Source organism: Rhea pennata, chromosome 26 (assembly GCF_028389875.1).
Source record: "Rhea pennata isolate bPtePen1 chromosome 26, bPtePen1.pri, whole genome shotgun sequence".
In the NCBI taxonomy this organism is placed as follows: domain Eukaryota; kingdom Metazoa; phylum Chordata; class Aves; order Rheiformes; family Rheidae; genus Rhea; species Rhea pennata.
This window is the reverse complement of record NC_084688.1, coordinates 2,764,227-2,780,435: the sequence shown is the minus strand read 5'-3', so window position 1 is coordinate 2,780,435 and position 16,209 is coordinate 2,764,227. Positions and strand designations below refer to the sequence as shown.

Sequence of the window (16,209 nt, the reverse complement as noted above, 5' to 3'; positions counted from 1 at the left end):
CACTTTATTTTAAAACGTGGCCCAACATAAAGTCTAGATGAATCATTGAATCCTGAAATTTTTTCTACTCCCAGCAAAGCCCCCAATAGTTGTATCACAAGAAGAGAAATTTACTGAATAACCTGCTTTAATGTAGAAGCTATATTTACCTATATATCATTTGGATGCATCTTACTGGGTATGCTACAGATTGCTCAAATAAATCTAATGAGCCTACTAGATCTTTACCTCTATAGAAAATACTGCAAAATTCTTAACCTTATGACATGTATCAGGATTGTAAAATCTGAGACGAATTCTAGTAAATCTGCTGCTGGCTGCCATGGAAATGGAGCAGGTTACTTTAAAGGACTCAGTATCACAAAAGAAAAGAGAATCCCAGCTTTTTTGTGTGTGTTGAACAATTAGCTTAAAACAACCTGCTCCATTTTTAGCCATCTCCGTCTGTTTCCATGGCAGCAGGATCTGTGTTACTACAACTGCTGGAAGATTCTAGATGTAGATGTTAGTACTATTGTTTTGGCAGCACTAGCAGACTTCAGGATCTAACTTCCATTTTCCAAAGCTGGCTATTTTGATTCATTATTAATTTAGAGTGTTTCTTTTGCCATTTTAAAACCTGAGCCAAGGTTGCTACACACTACCATTTATCCAGAGTTAGAACAGCAACAGCAGAGCCAGGACAGACGTATCTCCACACTTTTGGCTTTTAAAATGGAGTCCCAAAGTTCTTTCCACCCAGCTGGAGGCCTGGAGTCTCACTGCAAAGACTGTAGCCTCACAGATCAAAATCTCCATGATAAGATCCTGTATAACCACTGGCACTTCAGGATAGTCATTTTAGCTCTATCATGGGCTTCAATGGTGGTGTGTCAGGTAAAGCTGGTTTGCCCTTCACATCCACCCACCCCCCAAGAAACTGCAGTGCCACAACAAGCCAAGGCCAAAGCCCCACACTGCCAGTCCCCCACACGAAGTCTGCACAGAAAAGGGGAGCAGTGCTCTGACGTGGGGACCACCTCAGGGCAAAAACTCCCTGCCAGGCCAAGCAAGACAGCTAAGATGACCCCTGCCACCAGCACCTCCCTCCCACCACCCTCAACAGCCACCTCCCAGAACCCCCTTCGCCGCCGCGGCGCCCCTCATGAATATTCAAATCACGCCAGATGTCCCCCCTATGATTGGCTGTGGCTGGTCAAAAGAAGCCCCGCCCCCGTGGCAAGAGGCGGGGCGGTTAGCAGTCGTTAGTCGGCCGTTTGCTCGCAGGGGGCGGGAAAGGAGAGCGGAGGGGCGGGCATGCGCACGCGCAGCCCCGGCGCGCGCCAGCTGCCTCGAGGCGCGCGAGGCTCGCGCGTCCTTTCGTCGCTGTAACAACACCTCGCCGTCGCCGTGCGGTTTTTATCCAATCAGGGCCTCGGTTGGTCGCTTGGCCCAATGGAGTGGCGATATGTAAATATAAGGGGCGGGGCGGAGAGGGAAAAGAGGGGTTATCTTGACCAATCAGAAGGCGGAGGAGGTGGGGGCGAGGGCAGGTGGGCGTTGGAGTTCTCTTCGCTCAGCGGCCCGGCATTTTACCTCAGCGCGGAGCGGTGTCCCCAGGCCAGCGGGGGGCATCTGCGCTCCCGGCTCGGCCCCGCCGGTGCCTCGGCGCAGGGTAGGGAGCTGCGGCCGGGGGCGAGCGCCCCTTGCTCACAGCCCAGCGCTCCCGCCGAAGCTGGCCATTGCAGTCTCTGTAATGGCACTTCCAGGGGTGAGTTCCTGCTTGCGGCGTTAATTCCTCCAGGTCAGCGTCGCAAGTACAGGGATAAAATCATGGGGGGGAAAAAAGGCATCTCAAAAGTTAAGCTTTCAGGTGAGCGCACATATGCCACAGCCTCATCTGTTGTGCTCCTGAATCTGGTAAAGCCTGCTCCAGTCACAGGGGAGCAGAGATGGAGCATTGACTTTAATTAGGGGCATGCCATAAAGATGGCTGCATCACCAGAAACAGGTCAAATGCAGGGATAAATCAGAATCTCTTCTGGTTTTAAAAGAACAGATAGCAGGGTGGGCACATACTCTTTTTGCTCTTTCCATATAAACAAGAAAAATATAGTGGCTGCTCTGAAGCAAAGAGTAAAGCTGAATGTGTCCCTTCTCAGTCTGGGAATATTCAGTGTTTTCCACAGCATTCTGAGCTGTGTTGTGTAAGTGCTGCTGGAGCCACTGAAAATCAATAGGATTGATGGCTAATGCTTAAGCACTGTTCAATTTTCTTCTGTTCTGGGTGTTTTCCTAAAATAAAGATATTGAATGTAAGATGAAAGTATGCACTTTCTCAAAAAGCAATGCAGAATACAGAAGAGCTGGATAAGAAAAATAGAGTTGAAGATGAACTTTTACAAAAAGATGTAGAAATTGAAGAAAGTGCCTTGAATACCAAAGATCAGGATGTAGGTGGATATGAAGAGAAAAGGAGGATTTGCAATTCAGGTGTCTTTCTGGAATTAAAAAAAAAAAAAGAGAAAAGAAAAAAAATAAGTTTGAAGTGGAATGAAAGTTTGTAAGAGAACAGAAAATACCTACTGAGACATTGACTTAAAATGGAAGACCACTGAACATACAGCTGTATATATGTCAGAGAAAAAGCCCTTTCCCTATTCTTTGTGTGCTGTTTACATTCTGATCTGTGCTTTTTCTTTAAAATACTGATTTTAAAATAAAACATGAACTGTTTTTGTGTGTCTCTGTCTTTATTTCTCAGATGACTTGGGATGAGTCTGACTAACTGCAAGTACAGATTTCAAGAATAGCATCTCCTGCTGTTTCTTGAATGGAGAAGCCAAAAGAATTGTGACGTAGGTGATTCCTAAAGAGTAATAAATTTACTTTCATTCATTCAGGTCACAACATTATTTCAAAATATCATTTGAATTGTTAGAAAACAGAAGCTTCAGTGTTCGTGTGTTTTGCTTTGTACAAAGTTTGGCAGACTGTTTCAAAATTCCACCATTAATGTAGTTTACTGCAGACATATGCTAGCATACAAGTCATCTGTCAAAGTATTTCTTTATTGCCCCAGTGTCCCCTGTTGTTCTAACACTTGCTCTTTGCAAACATGCACTATCCCTAATGCTTTGGGTTTTTTTAAGAACTAGCTTGTGATCATTCTAAATGTTTATCTCATAATGACTGAAGTTAGGCAAGAAGTCAAAACTTAATATGTCTATGAGCTCTTGCCAGCACTTTCTGGATTCTTGCCTTGAACGAAGAACACAGGCCTATAAATGGCTCTGTTCCCAACTCAAATAAAGCAACATTCAGACTTGTGTTCCAGAAATCTTTGTTTTTCATCACTCATCAGAAATATGAATGGAACTGTTTGTTTGTTCTAGCAGTTATTGCTAGCTAATATAAAGCTTCTGAAATTGTAAGAAATTGCTGGTTTATTCAATAGTCATTTATGACTAATTGCCCAGATCATCATCTAAAGCAGCCAGTTTGTAGATAGTACATCCACAGTGAGCAGAAGACTGGTAGCAATCCACCTTGACTGACTGATGAGTTGAATGGCCTAATTGAATGGTGATTCTATGTTTCCCTCTGAGTCCAAACAGAAAGTTTGAAATTATAAACCCTCATTCTGTTGAATCTGTTTCTGTTCTGTTTTGTGATGTAGTGCCTCAAGCTCCAAAGTGGTATGCCTTATGGGAAGCAAGGGATAATGAGAAGTGGACAGTGTAGTGCATAGGTTGTTCTGTCTCACTGGATTGCTTAATGAAAAGTTATTCAGTACTTATAACTGTGAGTTGGATAGGCTAAATGATGGTGCCTTTATTGTTTTTTGCAATCCAAAAGGGGAAGATCAAAATATTTATTTATGACTGTCTTTTTTTTCTGGACTTTTTTTCACCAGAAAACTAGCTGCTTTGCTGGAATGAGTGAGATCTATAGGAAGGACTTGCTGGGTAGGAACATGAACAGGATGGTAAAGCTCTTTCCAAAAGAATTCAATTTCTTTCCTAGGACCTGGTGTCTTCTTCCCTTCTTAAAGCCTGATCTTCTAGGCTTTTTTTTTTTTTTTTTTTTTTTTTTTGACTGTCAGATTAAAACTCTTATTTTGTATATCATAAGGAAATATTTTTGAAAATATGCAATTCATTCCAATTTTGGCTTTTCTGAAAGCAAAATTTGCTGTTAGAGATGGATTTTCTGGCAGCATAGGATAAATTGTTTTTTTTTTCTTTCTGATCATTGCTTCCGTAAGCATTTTTCTGCTAAAAATATCTCCAACCTTGCTAAACTCTGGGACAGCAACTATCAAAATCATGCCCTTGTGATTAATGTCTGGTTATTGTCTTAACATTTCTACCCACCTAACTTAGAGCATTATGTTGGAAGCCTTTATTTCCCTGAATGATAGACTAACATTCATATACTCTGCTTTAAGAAAATAAGTACGTCTCTCTGTAGATTACTGATGGAAACAAAGTCAGGAAAACTAAGAAATTATTTGTTATAAGTTTTGAGATTTAAATGTAGAGCACTAAAGGAAAGTAGTCCTGATTCTTTTAGTGTTCTCACAACAGAGAGAGTCATAGTCAGAGCTAAATTTTGGAAAATTCCTGTAATGGATTGAAAAACTTGTCTCAGAAAATCTATATTAGGAAGCTGCTTTAATGCAATTATTTCATAACTTATGGAGTGTGCCTCTGTTCCATTTTATTCCTTCTCATAGTCACGGTGATTTGCAGCCCAATAGCAGATCAAGGAAACTTAAGGCTTATGTCTGTAAAGTGGACTCTGGCTGTCAGGGGAGAGGTATCTTCATCACCAAATCTGTGAAGGACAAAAAAGCAGGACAGGATATGATCTGCCAGCTCCGTGCCTCAAGGGTAATCCTTCCATTCCTTGTTTCAAGATTACTGTTCTGTCACTGACCTAGTATTTTAATATCCAGTTTAGCCTTGCTTTGATGTGGTCAGTCAGCCATAAATAGGATTCACTGGTCATTTTCCTTAGATTTATCACTGTCAAAAGAATTCATCACTGTCAAAAGAAAAATGTCTGCTTTACATACTACTGTGTAAACTCCTGTTCATAAAAGATTTTAAATGTTTTGAGGTGGATTCACCTTGACAAAAATTCATGCCATTCAGGAGAAATGAATTGGACAAGGAAAACTTCACCTCTGATCATTAAGTGAACACTTAAAAGATGCTCATTTTTCATGAGTCCAGTTAAGCCCTATCATATCAGATTCTTTCAGCAGGAGGTAGGATAGACTTACCCATAGGCCCCTTCTCTGTTTTTAAACACAAAATTCATTCTCTGTTCATTCTGTAAACTGCAAACACTTGCTGAGCTGTACAGGACCAGGTAAGTTTTCAGTGGACAGCCTGAGCACATTTGCTTTAGGGCAAATCCAAGCTCTGATTTGTTCAAAGTGTTAGGGGTGTCTGCGCCAGCAATACGTGTTTACAGTAGATTTCCCATCTCAGAATTAGCTGGGCTAGACTACTTCTGGAGGCATATCAGGCACAGAAAAGAGTTCAGTAGGGATGTCAAGTAGGCTTGTCACCTTTGCTCTGTGAGTTAATGAGTTACTAGTATTCTTCACATGTTGCAAGCAAGCTTATAAGCAAAATCAGGTTCATATTCTCTTTCCTAGCTTTTTATTATTGGTAGGTTTAAGTCTGATTTGAGGATTTATGTGCTGGTGACATCCTGTGATTTGCTTATAATGAGAGCATTACACATTTTGCTACTTCAGTATACTCTGACCCGTTGTGTAAGAACTTGGTGAGTAAACAAGCCTATTAACAGAAGTAAATGACAGTACAATACATAGCAACCAGAGATACACAGAAACCATAATGGTTTAACTGTCGAAAGTGGCTTTTTCTTGAGAATCTCTAAGCACTTCATAAATATTAGTAATTTGTCTTTGCAGTTCTGAGTATTGTGAACAAAATTATGTATTAAATACTTGAGCACGCTCTGTGGTAGAAGCTAGCATGTGTTACATAGTACTACATGTCCTAAAACTTGTATGCAGCACTGATCTGAACTTCTATAAACCTGTAGCTAATGGATTTTCCATGTTATTCTGGTGCTATTTTTCATGAAGTATTATTGTGAAAAAAAGAGTTATAAGAGGTAATCTTTGAAGGAATGAAATGCCTGAATCTAAGATGTTTTGTTTTTCTTCTTTACAAGAAGTCATGGCTTAGCTGATGACTGGAAAAGGTTCTGTTATGTAGTTCTGGATCATTCCAACACAGCATTAGCTCCACTAATAAGTGAATGTAGAATGGGGCCTTACTGAGAAAGAGGGCTATCTTCCATTGAAACTGCTGATTTCTCAAAAGTGATGGAATTGGAACGCTGATGAGATTGCAGTGAAGGGAAATTGAAGCTGTTGAGCCTCATTTGTTGGATTCCTTAGAGTAATGGGATCAGTATAGTGCTGATCATATTTAGTGCCATTAAATCTTCTGTGCTTAATTAAGATGCTTTGTACATTATGCAGTGTGACCAGGATCATGTAGTGAAGAAGGAAGGAGGCTAATACCTTTCCAACTCTGCATCTTGTTTATTCATTTACACAATATTATGTGCATACATCTGATAAATTGTTCTGTTTACAAGGAGAGCATTAGTTCTGCTAGAGATGAAGATTCTGGTAGTAAGAGGTAAAAGACAGAACATCTCTAATCTAGTCTTAGGGTAATATTTGTTTTTTTCTTATATGTCTTTGTATGCATGTCTTAATCTTGGAAGCATTTCTTAGTTTCTCTAATGCAGAGTATATTTCGTGCTGTTATATAAATCAGGTGAAGAAACTCAAATGAGCAACAGAATTGGACACCAAATTAGGAGGAAAACTCTGCAAATATGAGTTTGTATTCCAGCTTGACAGCATAAAATGCCTTTGTTTCAATTTTTGCCTAAAGATTAAATGCTTGCCTGCTTTTCCTAACTATACTGATTTGTCTAATTTGTCTTAGTTTCTCTAGTATTACTGCTCCTTCCTTTGCTGGTAATCATAGGACATCACGGAGCACCAATTCTACATCTTCACTATGTTTGTTATCTTTGGCAGCTATGATAAGCAATCATATTGGTTTACCTAGGCATAATGTGCAGGTTTCTCTTCTGATGTTCCCTCAGTGTTCTTTCTTTGTGAGCGATGAGATACCATGTATCTGGCTAGTTCTGTCTAATAACTTGTCCATTGCTGGAAAAATTTACATGATACGTGTTTATAGCAGCAAGAACTCTAAACTATGCCAGCTTCCCAGCTGCAGCACTGTTTTTGTATGAGGTACGACTGTTCTGAGATGATCTGAGAATATAGATTTCTTTTTTCCATTTTGCTTCCTAAAACCCTTCCTTTGCTAGGAAATGGAATTGCTCCAATTTAGTAATAGTTCTAGCAATACAAGCTTCTAAGCACTAATGTAGTTGTGATGGTATAAATATGCTGTGTACAGGTTTAGCTATTTCAGTAATGGGCATAGAAATACACCAGTTCAGTTGCATTTGTGTTAGTTATCAAAGATTTCCAGTATTTTCCCTCTTTCTAGAAGAACTATCCACTTTTAATAAACATATGCAGAGGTATGCGTGTGATACTTAGTGGATGTGGTTAGATATAGCAGATGTTGTTATCAGAACATAGATATCAGCACATCCTATTAAACCAGAGGTAGTACTGAGAGTACTAATCTCAGTGAAATACTGAGATTTGGTCACATGGCAAACCCTGGTTGCTAGAGATAAGAGCTGTGGTAAGTTTCTCCTTGATCCTGCATTAACTGATCTCTTCTCTGTCTGTTTGTTGCTATCATCAGCCTATTTCTCAACATTAGTTTCGAATCTTTGGGTCCACTAACAGCTGCTGTAAGATCTCCTGCAGTGTTCCCATAGCCGGATAGTTGATGGGTGGCCAGCAGAGGGAGATAGACTACACTGGATCGGGTGTGAAGATGGTGGGAATCGTTCTCCAAGACGCATGCACTGAGCATTTCCTGCCTGCAGGAGTCCTCACCTCTGTGCACAGTTTTGCTCTAGATCTTTACATCAAGTATTTGAGTGTTATCAGTGAGCCACGGTGGAAGCTGCACTTGCTAGTGGAAGGAGCTAACTATGGTTCTCAGATTATAGCAAACTAATGCCAGTTCCTCATCTGCTCCCAGCAAATATTAGATTGGTATCAACTCTGCATTCAACCTTTTGATTTTAGCTGATAAATCTGTCCTACCATTTATGTCACCTTTGAGTTTGGTCTGTGGTATTTTGCTTACTGTGACCACCGTCAGTCCATTTGGCAGCTGGAAGCTCTTAGAATCCAGTCTTCAGGTTAGTTTAACAAATAGAAGGCTGGATTGCAGCAAACAAATGATGTATTCTTTCTCTTTCCAGGTGAATCATTCTTCAAAAGAAGCAAAGAAGGAGACTGATAGTAGGGAATACAGCATTCTGCAACAAAACCAGCCAAGGATAAGTGAAAAGAAAAGCATAAAACACTGCAGCTCCCTGCTAGACTCAGCTGCTATCTTGGATGACTGTAACTCTAATGCAGACTCAATCCAGATCATGCGGTATGTGGTCACATCACTGCAACAGGTTGGCAAGTCAGATTAGCAAATTAAAAAAAGAAAAAGTAAAAAAACCTCAACCCTCTGGAAGAACTATATTCACATTATTTTTTGTTGTTGTTTTCTAACTCCAATCCACTAGAACCTTAATCTCTTTGTGAAAACACTAAAAGACTTGTGGCAGTACTAGTTGTTTGGCAGAAATAATGACATAATGTGTCCTAAGTTATGAGCAATGGGAGCTACAAATAACTTTGAGGACAAAGGCAGAGGAATAGGAGAAACTGAGATGCTCAGTCATTTATGCTCTGGCTACAACAGGTAGCCATGGTGAGTGTGAGGTAAAAATCAGAATTTTTTTCCACTCAGGAAGTGCTACTGCCTCTTGGAAAACCCAGAGTTGCAGTTACTCTGTTGGCAAGAGGCAGACTGAACTTCAGAGCAGTCAGACAAAATTTCAGAAACTCAAATGTCTTCAATTTAGTCCTCAAGACTTCATGCTGATCACCACTGCAGTTTGAATGACCTGGCAACCTAGCAAAAGCAGCACTGCAACTTCAAGGCATTCTCTAGTGAGTAGAAAATAGCTACTAATCACGGTGGTCTTGTGTTAGAGGAAGTATTGATACATTCAGCTTTCAAAAGTATTCTGTAAATAATGGGCATTAGCCAGCTAGCAGTGGACTGCATTTAGTGAAAATGGTACATTTCAGTGGGCTTGATCAGTTTTTCAGTTTGACTTCAGGCTGTAGTAAGGAATGATGTAAGCTACTCATCAGGTAAATTTTCTTCATCTGGCTTAGCACTGTATTCGTAGTATACTATTTATAGATGTTAAGGCAAAGTCATGAAAGAGCAAAAGATTCCTGATTTTAATTTTAAAGTGATCAGGAATGAAGGATTGAACACTGCTAAGAGAATAAGGGAACAGACTTGCTTTGTGTGTTGGATGATTAATCAGCAATATTCAGCATATGATACTTGTCTCAGAAATGATGTATTGACTTGGTAGAAGCTATAGTTAGAAGGGAAAACCTTGACAGGGAAGGTGCTAGCTTATTTTGCTGCCTTTCACTTTGACCATCATGTTATTGGAGACAATATAGGACAAATATATTGCAGTATACTGGCTTAACTAGAACAGGGAAATTAAAACAGGATGAATGGAGCAGATATTGCCTCAAGTCATTCTCCATGCTCTTGTCTCAGAGGTTCTTGTCCCTCAACCAGGGGTAACTGAATAGCTTATCAAGCAAATTCTGAACTCTTGAGCTTTCAACCTTATATTTTAAAGTATATGGAAAACAGGAATAGATTGTTTTGATATGCAAGGCAGAGGACTGTTCAGGAGCTGTTTCACAAGTTTCTGAGTAATTTAAAGTACAGGTTTAACAATCTGTGGGAGAAGTATCATAAGCTAGTGGGGAAAGGTGTACCTGCTTTCACCATATGATTTTGGTCCATTTTTAAAGAACGTATCTGTTCTGCAGACTTACAGAGGTAGTACAGACAGTGGTTCTCAAACTGTCGTGCCTTTTGAGCACAAATACCATAGACTACCTAAAATGATAAATACCACCAAATAATGAAATCACTTTGCATGCAGGTGTATAGTGTGGAGGAACAGCATAATTAGGGGACCAACTTGTACAGGGATATCAGAGCTATCTTTAATTTACTTTGCTGAGTAACTGACAATGCACATGCAGTTCTGTATCACCATAGCTATACTGTTTCCAGCTAGGTTGTTTAAAGCTTCATCCTGTAGTGCGGACATACCATTGATTTGTTAATTATTGTATTTCCTTTCTTGTAGGCCTTAAGCAAGCCTCTACTCTGCGGTGCTGTTTATCTATAGAAGAGAGGATCTCTCAGATTTTGGGAGACAGTGTTCTTCATCAAGAGCTGACAGAACCATTTTGTTGTTTCTTTTTCTTAAATATATTCCTTGGCAATTGCTAGTGTGAAACATCCATCAATAGATGACCAGTGAAATTTGCCTTAAAAAAAAAAAAAAAAGTCAAGAGTTTATGGGTGTCCTGATGTGGAACTGTTGTACTGGAACTTGATGTATACATGCTTACTATGGTAGTATCCAATTACTGCCACCTCTTCTTTCTTCTTCAATGAAAAATCCTTTGTTAAGAATGCTAGTGTGGTCTATTCAGCAGAATATAGCTAGTGAGTAAATAAAGTTCTCTGTACTGACTTCAGCTGAATAACTGTATCCTTGCACCACATCTTGGAATTTTCCTCTTCACGAGGCAAGATACTTTTAAAATAAGTATATATGTTTATGACTCTTCATAAGACTGTAAAGAATGTAAAAATAAATACTTTAATGTGGTATAGCAGAGTTTCACTTCTCAGGTTCACAAAAGGTAAAGGGTGGAAGAGGCTGAAATGAGGAACACCAACTGTGTTCCTATAACTCTGGGAGTTAGGCAGGGCTTGTTGTTTATGTATTTCCATTGAGAGTCACTCATTTTGCACTTCTGTCTGTTAAGAGAGCACTCAGCTGCTCATAAATATGCTCTTGGCCTAGTTTTCATCTAATTAGAGGCAAAAAGACCCCTTGTCTGAGAGAAATTGCTTTGTTGGATAGGCTGACTTCCTTTTCAAGCCCAGTTTCAGCTGTACATTTTTCAATCTCAGTTTTCAAGTGTACATTTGTGTACTGTATGCTAACAAAATTGTAGATTATTAATATTAGTACTAGCCATGACTACTCTGCTTATCCCCCAAACTGCATAAGCTAAATGAATGGATGAGTAATGGAATGGCTGCTATTGGCAACTGAAAGTATTGCTCATTAGATATCACAAAGTCTGTTGGAATTATGCTGTGATTTTCCCATCTTCCCTTACTGGGAAGTCTTTCAAATATTTGTGACTGATCAAGAACAAGGAAGTCTATTTTGTTCATTAGCTGCTTTATTTTCTGCCTGTTTTGAAGACAGATAAGGAAGCACTGTACCTGCCCAGAGTACTCACAACCTAAGGTCTACCTTCATAAAAGAAGAATTCAAAGCTTTGACTTCATATTTCTTTTCTCCCAGCAACAGGCCAAATCTAAGTGAGCCCAACCCCACATCCCATTCTGCCTGCTCTTCATCCTTGTGCCTAGAGCTTACTGCTCTGTTAATTACCCTAGGTCAGTGCTGGTGCACCCATGTTTCAAACCTCGTCTGTGAAATGATGTTATAAAAAATGCTGAAAAATAAAGCATTGCTTTGTTGTGATTTTAATGAAAACATTTCATAGATCTGGTGTAGAGGCTGATACAGGTGGTGTTCAATTGTTTCCATTCAAAGTGGGTAGACTTTGAGGAAACACTGGCGATGAGCAGCTGAATGCGAAGGGCATGGAAGCCTCAGCATTGGTTCTATCCTGGCAGAATAGTAGCATGAAACCATGGCCTTTGCATTAAGTCTTCTCATCAGTGCAAAGAAACAGCAAGACAGAAATCTGATGATTTAAATTTTAAGAAGCGAGTGAAATGTGCCTGTAGATGACTTGGAACCAATAGGAAATTGTCTGCATGGTGCATGTACAAAGCTTAACAACCTCTTCTTGCAATAGTTGATTAATGTAGTGAATAGTTATGTAGCAAGTCTCACAGTGTAATACATGTTAAAAAAGTATTGGGGCTTCTGGTGAACATTTCTGATTTGGGGCACGTCTCTTCTTGTTATGTTTTCAAAGACTCCTGGTTGATAAGAGCTCTCATTTTCAGGCTTAATTCTAAGTCAGTTACCTGAGATACTTTCTGAGCAAAAAATGAATTAATTTCCACATAGAGAGATGCTTTTTTGTTTTTTAGATGTAGGTAACAAAAGAAAATCAGTGTATCATCCTCACATTTTAGCTTGATTTTTAACAGTAGCCAATTTTGTACTGCAGACTGAGGTGACGCTGTCCGTTTCGCTGACCTCAGCAGTGTTGCATCAAGAATGAATTTAGTCTGTATCATCAATCTGATTTTGAATCAGCTAGTGAAACGAGCTGTTTAGCCTTAGGAGATAGATGTGTCTGTGTTTCAAGGAAGATCATTCCAATACAAGGCATCAATAAAATATTAAACATTTAATATATTTTAATATAAATTTTGGTACAAATTAGCCTACCCCCCTCAAGACTGTTCTGGTTCTTATATAAAAATATAGTAGAGTCTAAGTTCCTGGAATACCGCTTATTTGGCATGCTGTTAATAAGTTTAATGTGAGAAAAGAGAGATAAAGGATTGTGTAAGTCTGGAAAATGATGGTGAGTTGCTTTTTTCCTCTTTTTCTACTGACTTGATTCTTGGTGCAGTGATGCTCTGTAGTGTGAGTACTCATACTGTGGAAGAAGGAGGGATTTTGGAGTTGGAAGGAGATTTGACCTCAGGACTGGTGAAGGAAGAAATTTCAGTTTTTCTATAGAGCTTCTAATTTTTGGAAGAATACTTGAGTATATAGGAGAAGGGAGAAGCACTATTTTAGCTCCATAAATGAGTGAGTTCTAAGTCACATATCCATGTAAAACACAGCGACAATCAAGACAGGTAATATCTTTTCATTTTATCCTTCATCCTTCGGTTCTGAAACCAAATCTTCAAGAAGAAATAAAGCATGGCATGTTAGAAACGCTGTCTGTACAAAGCATCTCTAATGGAGCAGAAAACACGGTTTTGAGAGTATTGGGGACAGGGAAACTGAGGCACTGAACTTGGTGCTGGCAGGAACGACTGTTTGTGTCACTGGACCTCTCTGAAACTTTGTAACCGGCAGGGTGAGGAATGGAATCAAGTCTTGCGTTTTCCAGTATTAAGTAGTTACTTATGACAGCTTCTACCTGATTTTGTTTCCTACTTCAGCTTTTAGTGGTGTGGGATTTAGAGAGTAAAACACCCCTTAGTGGTTTTAACCCTTATTGGCCTTTGCATGAGGTGTGAGATCCCATAGCATTTGTTCCTACAGCCTTATTTTGATCATCTCAGAGTTGATAGTACCTTAAAAAGGTGGGATTTGTAAAAGTAGTCAGGAAACAGCAAATTAGAGTAGTTTGTTTCAGAAGAGCAAGATTTTCAAAAGTTCATAAGTATGCCATGCTGAGGATCCTAGATGATGAGTTAGGATAGAATGGGATCTTGGGAGCAAGGGTGTTGGGAATGCACTTTTTATTTAACTTGTCAAATGGGAACTGGCCATTTCTGTCTTCTACATAATTGCTAGATGCTTAAAAATCTATTCCAAGCTGTTATGAGTGTTTAGTCCTTTGAAAGCACCTTAAATGTAATCTTACTGATTCTGAATACTTTTGAAAATTCTATTACTTTGATCAAATGCCTGAATGAGAGTTAAACTCTTTTAAACATCTGATCAAAAGGGATTATAGTAACTGCAGTTTTTTATTTAACTTGAGGAAAACCAGCCAACCTCATACTACAGAAAATAAGCCACTGTCCACTTGATCTGGCTGCAAAGCACATTTTCAATAAGTTTATGCTCTAACAAGCTGCATCAGTTTCATCTGAGTGGATCTGATGGTTATTGAACAGTGTTCAATGTTCTGGAGGGTGCCAGGCACATAATTGTTTTTACAACACTGTAAAATGAATCAGACTGAAATTAGTGTCACTCAGCAGAATCACTTTCCTTCCCTTTAAATTACTTAATCGGAGGGTTAATCAAAAAGAAAATGAAGTTTTGACACTGACCTTCAGCTAAGGGCAAGCACAGGTTCAGCTGTCTTCACTTCATTTGGCTGCAAAGAACTGTTTCACGATATCTGCACATGTACGTGTACCGTGCTACTGATTGCAGTGGGGAAAGCAGGACAGCGCATCTTTTCAGTGCTTCCCACCTAAAAATCAAATTGCCAAAAGGAGGAAGATAGTGCCATTTTTTAATTTTAACTCCTGTGAAATAGGATCTAGCACAGAGGAGTTACAGAAAGCTAGAAAAAGAAATGACATCTGGGTGATCAGTTATAGCAATAACAGTTGGGCAAAGTAAGGTGCTCATGAGCTATAATTATTATATACAGCAATACTATCAATGAAAGACTCTGAGAAATGATCCATAATAGAGATATTTGCGGTTTCAATAGCGCTTAATCCCTTAGCAACAATTCAATTATGCAAATTGGGTTTGTCTACATGTGAAAATTGTAATTTTTTAATTCATATTGCTTTTCAATTTGTGCAGGTAATATTTGTCTTCTGATAGCCTTGATTCAAGAGCTGGTGGCATAAGAAACCTCAGCTTCCATTTCCCTGCTTCCACCCAAAAATTGGCAATTTGGAGGCATCGCGGTTCTTTGCAGTTGAGTTCAGAGATCGCCTTCTTAGATAGATCTGGGGAGTTCTGCTAAGGGTAAGCTGCTCCAGCTCAGCCCTTTTCCAGCCTAAAAGTGGCCAACAGTTAATATAGTCTTAATACAATCCTACCCAAATGGGACCTCTCGGTCCGCTAGCAGAGCGCCGAAGCACGTGCTGTTGCAGTCCAGCCTAGGCAGTGTGGATAACCTGCTGCAGGTTTGGGGCAGGGAAGTATGTGTGTAGCACGAGCTTTACTAAAGGGGCGAAAACAGAATAACAGAGGCTTAACACAGGCCAGGAGTCAAAACATTTGCATTACAACTTCCAGGGGCCTGTCATTCCTGCTACTACCTTGTGCAGGAAGGTGCAAGACTCCGCTAGTGTGAGTGGAGGAGCTGTGCAGCTCCCAGGGCTCGTTCCCTGCGCTGGGAGCATGTGATTGGGATTTAATTAGTTCCGGAGCATACAGCATAACTTCTTTCATTACAATATATATATATGATGACTGATACTCTAGCAGACAGCGAGGGAGGTAGCTTGTTGTGTTGACACATTTCCATTGAAACTCTTCTAGATTTCCACCTCAGAAAAGGTGTTGTGTCAGCGTCCGCTTGAGTGTAAAGTCATTGAGTTACTACACCAAGAAGAGCAGGGGTCAGGGGGTGCCAACACAGATTTTTCAGAATAGCCAAGATAAAGCCCCCATCCTTGCAGAAAAGATACCAACCATTATGGTCTGAAGAAACGGTATTCCCTACAAACAGTAAACAAGTGAGAGCTCCAGAGAAGAGAGAATTACAGTAAACCACCCATGATAAAACAATATTTTCTCTTTAATCTCTTTTCTTAAGCAACAGTCTATAGTGTTCCTGAAGTGATAAAACGTGTTTAGTAGTGACTGAAAAACAGGAAGCCACTGATGGCAATGCCGCACTCTGCTTTTAATGGTCAGGGACTGGATGCAGAGATATATCATTAAGCTAAGTCATATGGGTGGTATCATTTCTTAAAACCACCGAACACCAACAATCAGCATTTACTGGTCCTGGCATTCATAAAATGATCCAGCCCTGCTTGATGTCCTGTGGTACGTGACTACTCCGAGTAAGCCTTTTATAATAACAGTGGAAAGGCAACGTTAATTGTGTGCCATCTGTCAGACGTGTGTTTAGGAAGTGCTCTGGCTGGTTTGGTATATAGACTACACAAACAAATAGAAAAGAAAACGGAGACCTGCCTCTCCTGGTGAATCTAAAAGGATGTGGACACAGGTATTAAATGTTCTGGAAAAATTTGGAAATGTGAAAAAAATGACTAGCCAAAT

At 39.7% G+C, this 16,209-nt stretch overlaps 1 long non-coding RNA gene across 2 annotated transcripts; it reads left to right on the top strand.

Moving 5' to 3' along the window:
* Positions 1–1,565: 1,565 nt before the first annotated feature.
* Positions 1,566–10,931, top strand: LOC134151276 (uncharacterized). Of its 2 annotated transcripts, none has more exons than XR_009960815.1 (5): positions 1,566–1,750; positions 2,744–2,837; positions 4,718–4,874; positions 8,407–8,585; positions 10,399–10,931. It is a non-coding gene; the product is annotated as an uncharacterized LOC134151276 (long non-coding RNA). The 2 variants fall into 2 exon arrangements; XR_009960816.1 differs by having other exon boundaries at positions 1,566–1,783.
* Positions 10,932–16,209: the final 5,278 nt, after the last annotated feature.